At 37.7% G+C, this 13,441-nt stretch overlaps 1 pseudogene; it reads right to left on the reverse strand.

The window, feature by feature from the left end:
- Positions 1 to 4,579: 4,579 nt before the first annotated feature.
- On the reverse strand, positions 4,580 to 6,375 carry LOC136244101 (52 kDa repressor of the inhibitor of the protein kinase-like; annotated as a pseudogene).
- Between the last annotated feature and the right edge of the window lie 7,066 nt (positions 6,376 to 13,441).

The raw sequence follows: 13,441 nt of genomic DNA on the forward strand, positions 1-13,441 counted from the left end.
GTTACTCCACCTACTGGTACAACTGCAGGTCATACTATTTTTACTCCCAATTGTGTGACAGCTTCAGCACTCAACAACCCGTGTGACATCACTAATCGTTTGTTACTGAAGGCAGTGACTAAAGGTGGAGGAAAGGTAGAGAAAATATTTACTTTATACAATGTTGATATGAGTGGAGTTGGTTGCTGTGGGGAACTCAAAGATATGATATAGAAGTGTCTTACCAAGGACATCACAACTATTTTAATTTGTGATATTTAGAAGGATCAATCATCAACAAATTGCAAGCTAACTGTACACTGTGTTTTTTTTTTCAAAAAACATAGAATCAGATTTTGCACAAATATTGCTCCTAGTATATGAGCCTTCCACGCAACACAGCTCACTTATTTGGTCTAGCCTGCTGTACAGTTTGCGTAATAGTCCATGATACTTGCAAGGCAATAGTGTCTACTTTGCAAAACGTTTCATCAAATTTCCAGATGGTGATGAACGTAAAAGAGTGGTCGAAGGATTCAAGTCAATGTGGGGAATTGTGGATCAATCGATGGCTGTCATATCCCAGTCATGCCGCCTTCATCTAACCACACTGACTATTATAACAGAAAGGGATGGTACTCTATTATCTTGCAGGCAGTTGTAGATCATGAATATATTTTTAGGGACATCTCTGTTGGCTGGCCTGGAAGTGTAAATGATGCTAGGGTATACAGGGATTTACAATAAACTATCTGTCAATAAAATTCTTAATAATCATTCAGTACAGATTTCAGGGATATCCCTTATCACTGGTGACTCTGCTTACCCTTTAAGCAAATTTCTTATGAAGCCATTTGCACACAACACTGCTGTATCACCACAACAAAAAGCATTTAATTACACCCTATCATGCTCACGGATTGTTGTGGAAAATGCATTTGGGCGACTGAAGGCAAGGTGGAGAAGGCGACAAAAAGAAATGATATGAATATCATCAATGTTCCACACGTGGTAACTGCATTTTGCACAACATTTGTGAAATGTTCAACGATTCGATTCCCGAGTCTTGGCTAAACATATCAACAGAAGTAGACCAGCGACCGACTGCCATAACTTGAGAAGATACCACCTATGAGACGGACATAATAATCATTCGCAATACAATAGTTAATTACTATAGCACATAAACCGATTGACATACACCAATACAAGAAGGTGCACATAGCTAGAATGTTTGACACACTTGTTCATTAATGTTTTGTTTAATTAATCATGTATTGTAGAATAATCATGTATCATACTGAGTAAACCAGCTCACTTGATCGAAATATGGGTAATACCTCACTGTGGGTCATAATATTTGTTGTCCATATGGTAATCACTGTCACTAGCTTCACTGCTTGCACCTTAGACACTGGAAGGATAATATTGTTGACCACTATACATTGCTGCGTTGGGATGTTGCTGCTTACCATACATCATGCTAGTCATTCTAAGTTGAAATTCTCTATCCTCACGCCTTTGCCTCTTGGCCCTTTCGCTCTCCTCTCGCTGTCTGTCTTGCTGCATTTTTAACATTTCATGTTCAAGCTTCATCCGTTTCTCTTCTAAGTCAGCAAAAATACGGTCGCTCTCTGCCTGCTGGCCACTGAATTTACTGTTATATCTTCTCAATAACTTGTTCCACTTTGTCATACTTTGCTTGTTTCTTCCTCTTAATACCAGTAGCAATCTTTGGATTCATATCATCGTCTTTCTTCTTTACAACTGCAGTCTCCCCATCATCCTTGGCCTCCCCATCATCTTTGGTTGATTGTTTTTCACTTGCAGTCTCGTCGGTTAGACCCTCTTCCTTTTCTGTCTCTGACAGCTGTTCCAAATTGTCAGTAGTCAAGGCACTCGCTGATGTGTCTAGAATCACAGGAGAAGTTACGCTATGCTTGTCCTGCAAAACTGCATTCATCTTTTCGAATATTTGCTCTTTTTTCGCTTGTTTTGATTACCTGTCTCTCTTATAGTGTCCTTGGTCTTCCTATAGTCCCCTCGTAACTTCTTTATTTTGTCCCAACGTTAAGATAACGTCCTTTCATATCCTGCCTCACACATTTGCTCGCTAATTTTCTCAAAAACTTGTCTGTTTTTCTTGCATCCTTCCAGTTGTTCGTGAATGGACTGGTCGCCCCACAATTCAATAATCTTGAATGTTTCCTCGTCTGTCCATGTCGACTCTTCTTCGCAATTGAGCATGTTGTCAGAGAAGTGCTGATGACAATTAAATATCCTTTACAGCCACTGAAGGAGGAGATGATCAAAAAAGTAGTCAGACGATGATGTTCAGTTTTTCTGGCTAATTACCACTGCTGATTTTGAGATTGATGATGATGAAATACATATAGCTCTTTTGTTAAAAATAACAGAACTCTATGTTACCGTACGAGGATTTTCAATGGCAAATGGGTGGCTAAAACAGTACAAACAGCATAAAAAAATCCACACCACACAAAAAGTCTCCAAAGAGAATTACATGATGCAACATAATAATGCAAATCTGTACATAAAATTTTCATGCTTATTAAGTGATAATATTATTTCATCTATACAGTGCACATGTACACTTAAAATAATTCTTTATACGATAGCTCAGATACAATCTGTTTTCTATAAGAAGAAATGTCCTCTTGGCTAAAGTTGAATGGTAACCTCTCTGCTAGACAGCGAGCATACAAGCAGGTAAGGACTCCACAATCATATGAATTTGTTTGCATTGGAATATTCTTATTTTCGCATCTTGAAAACTGTCCACCATTTAACTGATCCAGGTCTGCCCTCTTCTGTCATTCATCCACTAGCTATAAAATTGAAAAATCTATTAGCAATAATCGCAAATAATTGTACAGTGTAAATTATTTCTAAAACGTTTATATTTCATTTATTTAATCACAGTTGCAATTCTAACCAAAGCTTGGGTAATATCAACCTGATTAATGCATGTTATATCAACTTGCTCATGGATTGAAAGTACCTCTATTAAGACCAGTAGTAGTAACCATCCAAAGTTGTTTCAATCCATTGCAAGTGGTTAAAAGTAATCACATCAAGATCAGTGACAAGAACCATCAGGTATTCTTTCTACCAATTCCGAGTGGTTAAAAGCACCTACATTAACCTTGGTAGCAAGTACCACCAAGTGTTGTTTCAACTCATTGCAAGCAGTTAAAACTAGCTACATCGATATCAGTAGCAAGAACCCATCCTGTACTATTTTAACCAACAGCTAGTTGTTAAAATACCCACACATTAAAATTGGTAGCTAGTACCATTAATGCTATTTCAACCCATTGTACGCTGTTAAAAGTAACAACAAGAGCCCCATCATGTATTGGTTCAACCAATAGCAATTGGTTAAAAGTCTCATCCACCTGTAATTTCAACCATTAAAATCAACCGCTTAATAGGTTAAAAAGACTATGTAAAAACAAGAGATGATGAAATTACAACTACAATATTTGTACTTTAAGATTCAATATAACATACTCATAGTGTCCATACAGCAAATCAATGTTCTTATAGGTTGTGCTTAATATCCGTGGTGATTGCCAAATATGAAGTTGATTGGTCAGTGGAGTCAGGTAGCATCATTATGCACATAAACCCATCTTTTTTCAAAAGTAGTTTTCATCAATGGAAACAATACTCAGTCACGATGAAAATTATTTTTCATTTCCTCTGTGATGACATCAAAGTGCTCTTTGAAAGTCTCCATATCAACAGCAGGTAAGTTTCGAGTTAGTGGATAACGTCGTTGAAGTTTGTGCTTGTTATCACTTCTTTTTCGGGTAGGTGATTGGCCAATAGAAGCTCCTTTCTTCCTGTCCAGCTTGATCAAATTTCTTACTCTTTCTATCATTTTGTCCACCCATGAAGTCTGCAGTGTTGAAATTTTAACATCAAAACATTACACAAATTGTAAGGTTATGTGAACATACTCATTATTAAAAAACAAACTTAGTAGAAGGGATGTACCAATGTACCGATCTAGATCAGGTCAGGTTCTGTGGCACTGAAGGCTTTTGACTACTTCAAGTCCTGCAAGCCACAGAGTGTATACTGTAACAGATTTGATGGCATCCTTAGTTCATGGCAGAATATCTTTCTTCTGTGGACTTTAGGTAGCTGATGACTATATATATATTGGAATGGGTAGTATTTAGTTATACAGCTCAGGCCTGTAACCAGGGTTTTTGGTTGGGGGGTTCTTTTCAGGAAAATGTGGACCCTTTTAATATATACATTAGCTAACTTGTTAGATTAGCTGCTTTGGCATGCGAAGCATGCTATTTCTAGTTGGGTCTGGGGGCATGCCCCCCCAGAAAAGTTTTGAAAATTAGGTGTCAAAAGATTGAATCTGGTGACAATTTTATGCATAAAAAACTAAATGCAACAAAGTATCATTTAATTGTCTTCATTCACATTATGTACACACAATGAGTTGTATAATGTGCAGTAGGTTAGTTTACATGTAGTGTATATATCTACCAAATTGATTGTACAAATATCATATGAGTCCTTATTTATGATAACATTTCTGTCCATTTAGCTATTATAGAATACACTCAAATTCAAGTCTACGTGGGTGAAGTTTGGCAAAACTATCTACTACCTTATCAAGATCTATACAAAAGTCATAGTGAATATGAAGAAGAGCAAGACTTGAAAGGCGATCTTTCCCCATTGAGGCTCTCATAAAATTATTTAATCGTCTTAACCCACTGGCACTTCTTTCACACTCACAAGATGTGACCGGCACTGTGCAGGCAATCTGCAATAGAATGTAAATGTTTGGAAACATGTCTTTATCACATTCTTTAATTGCATCTGTAGCTGATGATGGCCTCTCCTTATATTGTTTCAGCATGTACCGGTTCTTCCATCGTTGGATTTCCATTTCAAACAATTCAGGAGATAGAAGATCTGAACTATATTGGTTTACACATGCACCCAAATCTATAGGCTTTGAAGAGCATAAAATGGATGGAACAAGACCTAATAGTTTAACAGCAGTGATAGATGAACCAGAGAATTGTTGGTCTATAAACATGATGATGTGATCAAGAAGTGGGATCGCAACATTCCTCTGGAAATATTCACAGGGAGAAATGGCTGGAGCATTACTGCGATGCTGTTGTCTTGAAGCAATTCGAGGCATTTCAACTTTGCTACCAACTTTATTTGTGATTCTACAAACATGCTCAAAAATTTTTGCAAAGCCAGAGTCAACATTTTGTCGCTCAAGTTTGTAGACTCTTGAAATTTCAGCTATCTGCTGGTGTGCTTCTAGAATATCCAGTGCTTGTTTCTGCAATTTGACTGTAATGCCAGCCAAATGTGATAGGTACTGATAGACAGTAAGAAACACTATTATAAATTCAAAATTGGTAATGCTGGCTAATAATTGTTGAGCATCACTACGGGATGCAGTATCCCAATCTGCATAAGTGTTACCGTACTTTTCTAAATGTTGCTTAAACCCAATCATTTCCAGAGCCTCTGTAATGAATACAAAAGCTTGGTAAAAATGTTGATAGGCACTTTGCCTCTCAGCCCACCTAGTTTTACACAGATCTAACAAAGGCTTTCGACGTGTCTCATCGACTACATTATGTTTAACAATAACCTCAAGCAATCTAGTTCGTTTAGGACTATTCAAGAAAAAACGACAGCAACTTTGCATTCGATCCAAAACATTCCGTACTTGAGGCAAGCTACAGCTTTTACTGATGACTAGGTTAAGGCAGTAAGTAACCATTGCAGTGGACATATGTGGCTAAAGGTGCTTCCCTTTTAATCCGTCCCTGGACACCCACTGCATCTGAAGACATGTTACTAGCACCATCATACCCTTGGCCTCTCATATTTGATGCTGGGATGTCATTATCTTGCAAAAATTTCAATATAGCTTGCGAAATAGCTTCACCTGTGATTCTCTCCAAAGGCAAAAAGGCTAAAAATTCTTCTCTGATGTTATTTTGCTGATCTAAAAACCTAACACAAACAGACAGGTGCTCTATATTGTGAGAAGTAACCTCATCAGCCAGGATGGAATAATATGGTGAAGCATTTACTTCATCTATTATACTACCTAAAATTTGCTTTGCCATTACATCAATTAAATCATTTTGAATTTTTGGTGAAATATAAGTGGCATTCCGCATTGCAGGTGCCTGCAAGTGATCCCTCAACACAGCATCTTGAATGGCCAAAAGCTTTAACAACGCTAAAAAATTTCCAGGGTTCCCAGATGCATCGATTTTCTCATTATCGCCTCGTAAAGCTATGCACTGCCTACCACAAAACAATACTGCACTAGCCAAGGATTTTAGTAATAATTGGTTTCGCTTAATGTTGGCAACTACACGTGCATCTTGGCGTGCTGTTATGGTTGCATCTGGATGCTCAACTGTGTGCCTAAAATTGTCAGCTAATTCCATACAATTACGGTGATACGCTGAACCAACATGTTCCTTGGTTTTCTCACTCTTTTTATTCCATATTCGAAAGGGCCTACTTACAAGGTAGCCTTTTGAAGAATCCTTGCAGAAAATAGCACAGAAAATACAAAACATGCCATCAACATGCTCACTATACACCAACCAAGGATTTCCTCCAGCCATGCATACCTAAAACTACGATTACATCCACCCAGATGCTGGGAAGGAAACACATGATATTTTGATGGCACTCTGTGCTTTGTTAACAATGCATATTTCTGAGCAGCAGTAAGAGATTGCATAGCTCTGGTCAACTCAGTAGGTGATGCAGAACCTGCATAAATCTCACCAATATCCAATATTTGTTCAGTAGACACTGCTGATTCTTGCAAAGTAGTTGAGTGTGTAGCCTCAGTATCAGGGATCTCAGTGGATGAAATTTGATCCGGCAATCACAGTTTCAGTCAACACTTCATCTACATTTACAAGCATAATGATAACTACAGATTGAAATACGCATTAATTTATGAGTGGACAGTCAGATCCACACTTTTTGCTTATAAGCTATAGCAAGAGCTACAGGGTATATTCCAAAACTTAAACTTGCAGGGAATAGCTAGTTAGCTACATTAACTACATGAGGTGGCCACTTAGTATAATAGTGGTAAGCTGGTACAACTAAGCATGCAATTACGTATGTTCTACGTAAAGGATCCCCCACTAGCTTTAACTAGCATTACCTGAAGTTTCATTTGCCTGATTGGGTGATATTAGGATGCGTTCAGCACTTTCATGTGAGCTTCCAGGCTGTCCACTATCGACGACCACTGCTACTGTGTGACTATCCAACGCTCTACCTACGCTCTCAGACTCCTTCTGCTTTTTGAAAAAGCTATCCAATCGCTGGCACGATGCAGCTGAGCATTTCCTTTCCCAAGCTAACTGCTTTTCCCTTCCCATTACCAGATTTACCTCGAGATTTACACGGAAGACCACAATCAATTCCTCAAAACCACACAAGAAATGAAACCCACAATCAATTGCAATTTTGCAGGATCTTTCATAATTGTGGGATTTACCCCATGTACTCATATGGAGTAACTATCGATCACTGTGGCACAACTAAACTAAGGTGAGTAGTATTTAAAAGTGGACCTCTCTGTAAAGAGGGTGGTTCGTCCGAACCTACCGAACCCCCCCTGGGTACGGGCCTGCAGCTTTTTTTGGGGTGGGTGGGGAGAAAGGATATACAAGTATTTTGACATTTTAGAGATTCACACAACACAATGTTGTCTGTCAAACAAACATAAGAACATAATAAAGACATACCTATATGCCTCCACATACTACTAACTGTGCAAGTAAACATTATAGAACAGTTGGCTACATAATGTGTGAGACTTGACTGCTAGCTATTGATACACAGTACATCAAATTTTGGTACATGTAGCCTTTCTATATAGAAAAATTACAAATTATATACAAAATTCTTTGTACGTGGAAAAAAATCAATCAGGAATAACTGATACAAATACTTATAGTATACCTGACTCACATATCCATCACCAACATCATCCTTCTTGAATGGATACTTTAGTATAAGGAGTCTAGCAACCTGCTCACAGTTACTTCTGGATGGCTTGGATACAACTTTTGAAATAGTGAGTATGACCAAGGTTCTCACTATGTCATTTCTACACTCTGGGTTTTTTTCTCTATGCATGAATTTGTCTCTGGTCTCCAGTGGCGTGGTATATCAAAATTAGTCATGGAAAGATTTCCTGAAGCAACAGACTGTTGATTCTGTTGAAACTATCGAACTTTGATCATCAAATGAAACTGAATCAACAGGAGACAAAATTGGAATATCATCCTATGACAACAACAATCATGCATTGACACCATGTCAGGACAATATGAAAGTTGAGTGGAGATCAAAAATTGCCCAGACGTTTTACTGCACGCCTCTTGTTCTATTAGCACTAATGTGAGTGGTGACACCAATATACCATAAAACTAATAATCATTTAAATACCCCGGCACTGACAGTGAGGCATCAGAAAAATGACTCCGGCTTACAGTGACCTTAACTTTGTATGGAGAAGTCAAAAGCATCTGTCCCAAGGTCTGTAATGTGGTCCAAGTATTAATTACATTATAGTTTTCCAGTAATAATAGTTTTCCCAGACAGGATGTCCTTTGTAGTTTGGTATGTGGTATTAGGCTAAGAGGGAGGCCAGGACATAGCTATTATAAGTATGAGTTGGTTACAAAAAGCCCAGCCCAAAGTAGACTGAGATAAACCAAGTCACCTCATAACTGCTGTCTCAGCTAACTAGTACAAGTAAAGCCATTTACTAGTAAGTTTACTACGATTTACTGGTACTTTTACTATTGCGGCTTTCCAATAAATAACTAATTGCATTATAGAGATGGGATATCTACAGTCACCACCTTGTAAATATTGTAGAAGTTCTGGAATGATTTTACCCCTGGGAATGCTATTCAGTAATGAAATTATGTACTTTATGCACAAAATAAACTTTAATGCAGTATACCTTTGAAATAAGCCTGGAGAGTTTCTTGACGATGCCCATGGCAGGTATCATCTCCTTCAAGTCCTGCTGACTCAACTGCAGGAATTCTCTGCCATCCATGTAATTCTCTACAAAACACCCAATATTATTTTTCTCTCATTTAGCAATGCAAAGCTGTACACATGTTAAATTGTTAACACTGAAAGATGTAAAATACTTGTATACGTATTGCTTTAATTCCATCCAGCCTGGGTACTAGACTCCCTACACCATAGCTATATAGCTTTACTATACCCTGGTTATGCCCGTTGCGGCATATACTCCGTCATCAATCCACCGGCTATCCTGAGATAATTCCACTCATGGACAAATTTTGGGCCATTGGTAGTGGCTATAATTTATTACAATGGACGAATTGGGCTAGCAGACATAGCACAATACACAAGTTCTGTCTCTACCGGCTACAAGAGCTACCTAGTACAGTAAGTGAGTTGCCTAGTTATACAGTAGCTACCTTTCAAAATATCACAAAACAAAGAAGTAATCCCTTGTTTCTCGTGCAAGTAAGATCCCAGTGCTTCTACTGACATGGTTTCCAAGAGAGGTGACAAGACAAGTTGTATTGTAGTCAACAATAGAAAAGACTACGTCAGAGAGGGAATGGTGCACCTGTCTGACGTCAAAACATACAAGAGCCTCGTTTGGGAAAATTTGTATATAGATTGTATGCTCATATGCACATATAATTGCTAATAAATGTTTATTGTTGATGTAGACCACCCCTCAGTGTTATGAAATGTGTTATGTGACTTAGCTATGTGATAGAAGTTTGAAATATGGCCATGCCAGTTATGCATGCAAAGCTTTTAGGCCAATAACAGAAATGGATTTGACTATAAATTATCAAGACTTGCATCATTCAAACTCTTTATGCCCTGCACAATACTGTAATGTAAATTGTGACCTAATTTGAAAAACTGTTGATGTGCACACATAAATAGATACAATTTTAACGGATTTCAACTAGAGGTGGACCGATACCACTTTTTACCGATATTTCCGATATCAGTATTTGTACTGAAATTATTTGCCGATACCGATACTATACATTGAAGCCTAGACAAGTTTATTATAGAAATTTCATTGCTGTGATACATAGCTAGTTATTAAAATATCAGTAATTGATTGATCTCAGTTAAATCAAGTTTTAAATATTCATTGTATAACAGCTAAACATGATAAAAACATCATTGTGGATTACTAATTTCTTGATTTGAAGTAGTTTTCTTGTAAGCTTATTGATAAGGCAATTAATTGCGCGGGCGGCCGATAATTGTGCAATGTTTGTTACAGCTTTTCAACCAAACCTTTTCATGAAAAGGCAAGCCAAGTAGTCATAAACTTATTTCTTGAGGAACAACTGCATTACCATTTAATTGCAAAGGATTCACGTGGTCTAATATATTAGAATACACACGGAGCAGTTGCAGTAATACTTGGAAAAGGGTAACAAAGGCTTTGTTTCGCTACATTGTTAGCTCAACTAAGTTACTGATTAGCTCAACTAAGTTATTAGCTACTGGAAACTTAGCTAGAGATGGTTTAATAAAAGTGGTAAGTGTCTACTGTGGTATCTGTACCTTGTATTACCGATACCGATCCGATACCGATACTGGTATCGGTCCACCTTTAATTTCAACCTAGTCATATCAAAAAATTTGGCCCAAAAACGAAACAAAATATTTCCGAATATTTTAAGTGTGGAGTAGTCCATGTTATTAGTCCTTCAAAATGTCGGGTAGGCCAAAGCACTCAGTCAGTAGGCCTGATTATCAACGAATAACAGATATAAAAGTGCTCAAAACAGTTAGTAAAACTCGCAGAAGGGAGAAAGTGAGTTCTTCAATAGACACCACACTGTACTGGCTAAGAATTATTAAAGAAGATAAACAGAACGGCGGATAAAGGTAGCATACATAGGATAAGGGGATGAATTTAAAGAGTGGAAGATGTTGTGACTATAGAAGAGAGTGAAGAAGATGATGGTTATTCTCTAGTAGAAAGGCTAATCCTCTCTGTAATATTGTTGTGAGTTTTGACTCGATACATTCCGACTCATTGGCAGTTTGAGGTACCAAGAGGGAAGCTAAATGAAACAGAGAAGTGTATTCACTCCCTTCTCTCACTAAGCTGGACCACCTGCTGGGAGACAGGTGGTAATTAACTCAGCAGGAGCCTTTGGTTTTGTTGAGCCTGTCACTGTCAGGTTCTACTTGAAGATAAAGCAAAGGCCGGATTTTCAGATGAGGGATGATGGGACACTTGTACAGTGTGGTTTGGTGCAGCAAATTATCTGATGTTTCAATTCATATGAAGTGATGGAACTTCCCGCCAATGGAGTGATGTTCTCCAGTCTGGCGTATAGTAAACTTATATCCTACAAAGTAACAATACAGGGTATAGGCTATTGCTTATGTAATGTACATGTTTTACTGTTGTGGCCCATTTGTTTACAATTAGAGCAGGTATGAGTTTGCTTAGTTCTGTGGCATTGTTAATGCTTCTAGGCGATTAAACTTCAACATTATCTGATCCAGTGCAACTTTACTTCGATGATTTATACTGTTGAAATAGGCTTTAGTAATCTCATCATTAAGCTTCTCTAGTCCTTGTTGTGAGAAGACGGCAAAGTTTCCAAATTTCTCTAAATACATAGGTGTGTGTGCCCATTACACATACATGTACGGAGTTACAAGATGGCTTTGATATATATATGGAGTTACAAGATGGCTTTGATATATATATATATATATATATATATATATATATATATATATATATATCAGTAAATTCTCCAACCCACTTCTTGTTTTGTCCGTGAATTCTTTGATTTCAGTTTAGTCCAAATTTCTGGGTAGCCACAGGATCTCATATATATTTTGTAAGTTCTTCCACAGTTGCTGAATCTTTTGTCCATTTGGTAGTTCTGGAAATAAATCGGATATTTCAATATTTTTAGACAATTTCAACTTTTCAGGACCTGTCAAGTCCCTCCTTATGACTAACCTGTGTCCCTTCTCCAGTAAGTTGACCCTACTGTATGCCTCGTCTTTAATACTAGGGTACTTCTTGACCAATGTTGTGACCTTTATTTTCAACCGTTCTTTGAATGACTGCTGCACTCCTTCGATAAGCCCTGGAGTAGGGCATAGTGAACTTTTTGTATACAGTTGATTAAGTGTAGACATGCAAAGTATTGAGGGATGAATCATTGATAGTCGTGGTATGCTGTGTTGGACACATTGTATCTTTCTTTTACAAAAAGTGTTTGTTTAGCAAGGGCATCACTGTTGTCCTGAGAAGAGCCGTTGGGTTTAACAATGAAGTTTGTTGGTCTCTTTGTTAACCAATTCTACTCTTGATGGGCTATAATAAGTGTTTTCTATAAATGTCAGTGCTGCCCAAACATCTGTCGCCAGCTGTTTTTTTGTTTTCTTTTATACTGAGCACTGTACTCAGACCATTACTTGAGGCACTCCATTCTTTGTTGGGCGACTGATATTGTAGATGAAATAGCTGTAGCACATAATTTGCATAATGGTAAACTTATTTACTTACAGTATAGTTACTAGTGTCTGTATGCAATAACAATTACTATGTTATGGTGGGGACAGATGGGATTGATCCCTTATTTGGTCATATAATTGACGTCTTCATTGTTGGAGGTGATTTGATACTGCTACATGTGTATCATTGTCAGAATGTTTACTTTGACAATCACTTTCATTCTTACGTCATTACTGACACCACAAATAAATATATATGTCGATTGTGTGTCTTGAAGACTTCTTGGTTGCAATAACCATTAAATATCTAGGTAGTTCCTAACAATGAAGGTGTTTCTACCTTTCAATTGAGTAAACACTGTATACTGTCTCTGCCATTATAGAGAGGGAGGCCTCAGTATCAACTTACATTCTTGTTTATGCTGACCACAACATTCCAGGGAGTGGTTTTCTCATTGCAACAACAAAATTAATGTTAAACATTGAGTCTGGCCGGTCAGACTTCTGTCTACTGTTTGTATTGGCTTCTTGGGAAGCTTCTCTGTTTACTGTATTTTTTTGTTCTTTTTTGCATTACTCTGGCAACCTTTTGTAGATGACCATGTTTTCCATATTTGTGACTGTCTCTGGGAAAACCGGTCTTATTGCCAATTTAAAAGTATCGAGAAATGTTGGTTTTAAATATTCAGAGTATTGTAGCTGGCTAATGGTGGTAGCTATACATACCAAATTTTCACACGTTTTACAACTATTTCTTACCTTCCTGATCATCTGCCGAAGAAGTAGTCAACAGCTAAGTTTCATTTTTAAACCAAGGTTGACTGTATCAGGCGAGCTACAGAAGGGGTGAGAGGCGGGGGCCCTGGAAGGT

Source organism: Dysidea avara, chromosome 14 (assembly GCF_963678975.1).
Source record: "Dysidea avara chromosome 14, odDysAvar1.4, whole genome shotgun sequence".
In the NCBI taxonomy this organism is placed as follows: Eukaryota; Metazoa; Porifera; class Demospongiae; order Dictyoceratida; family Dysideidae; genus Dysidea; species Dysidea avara.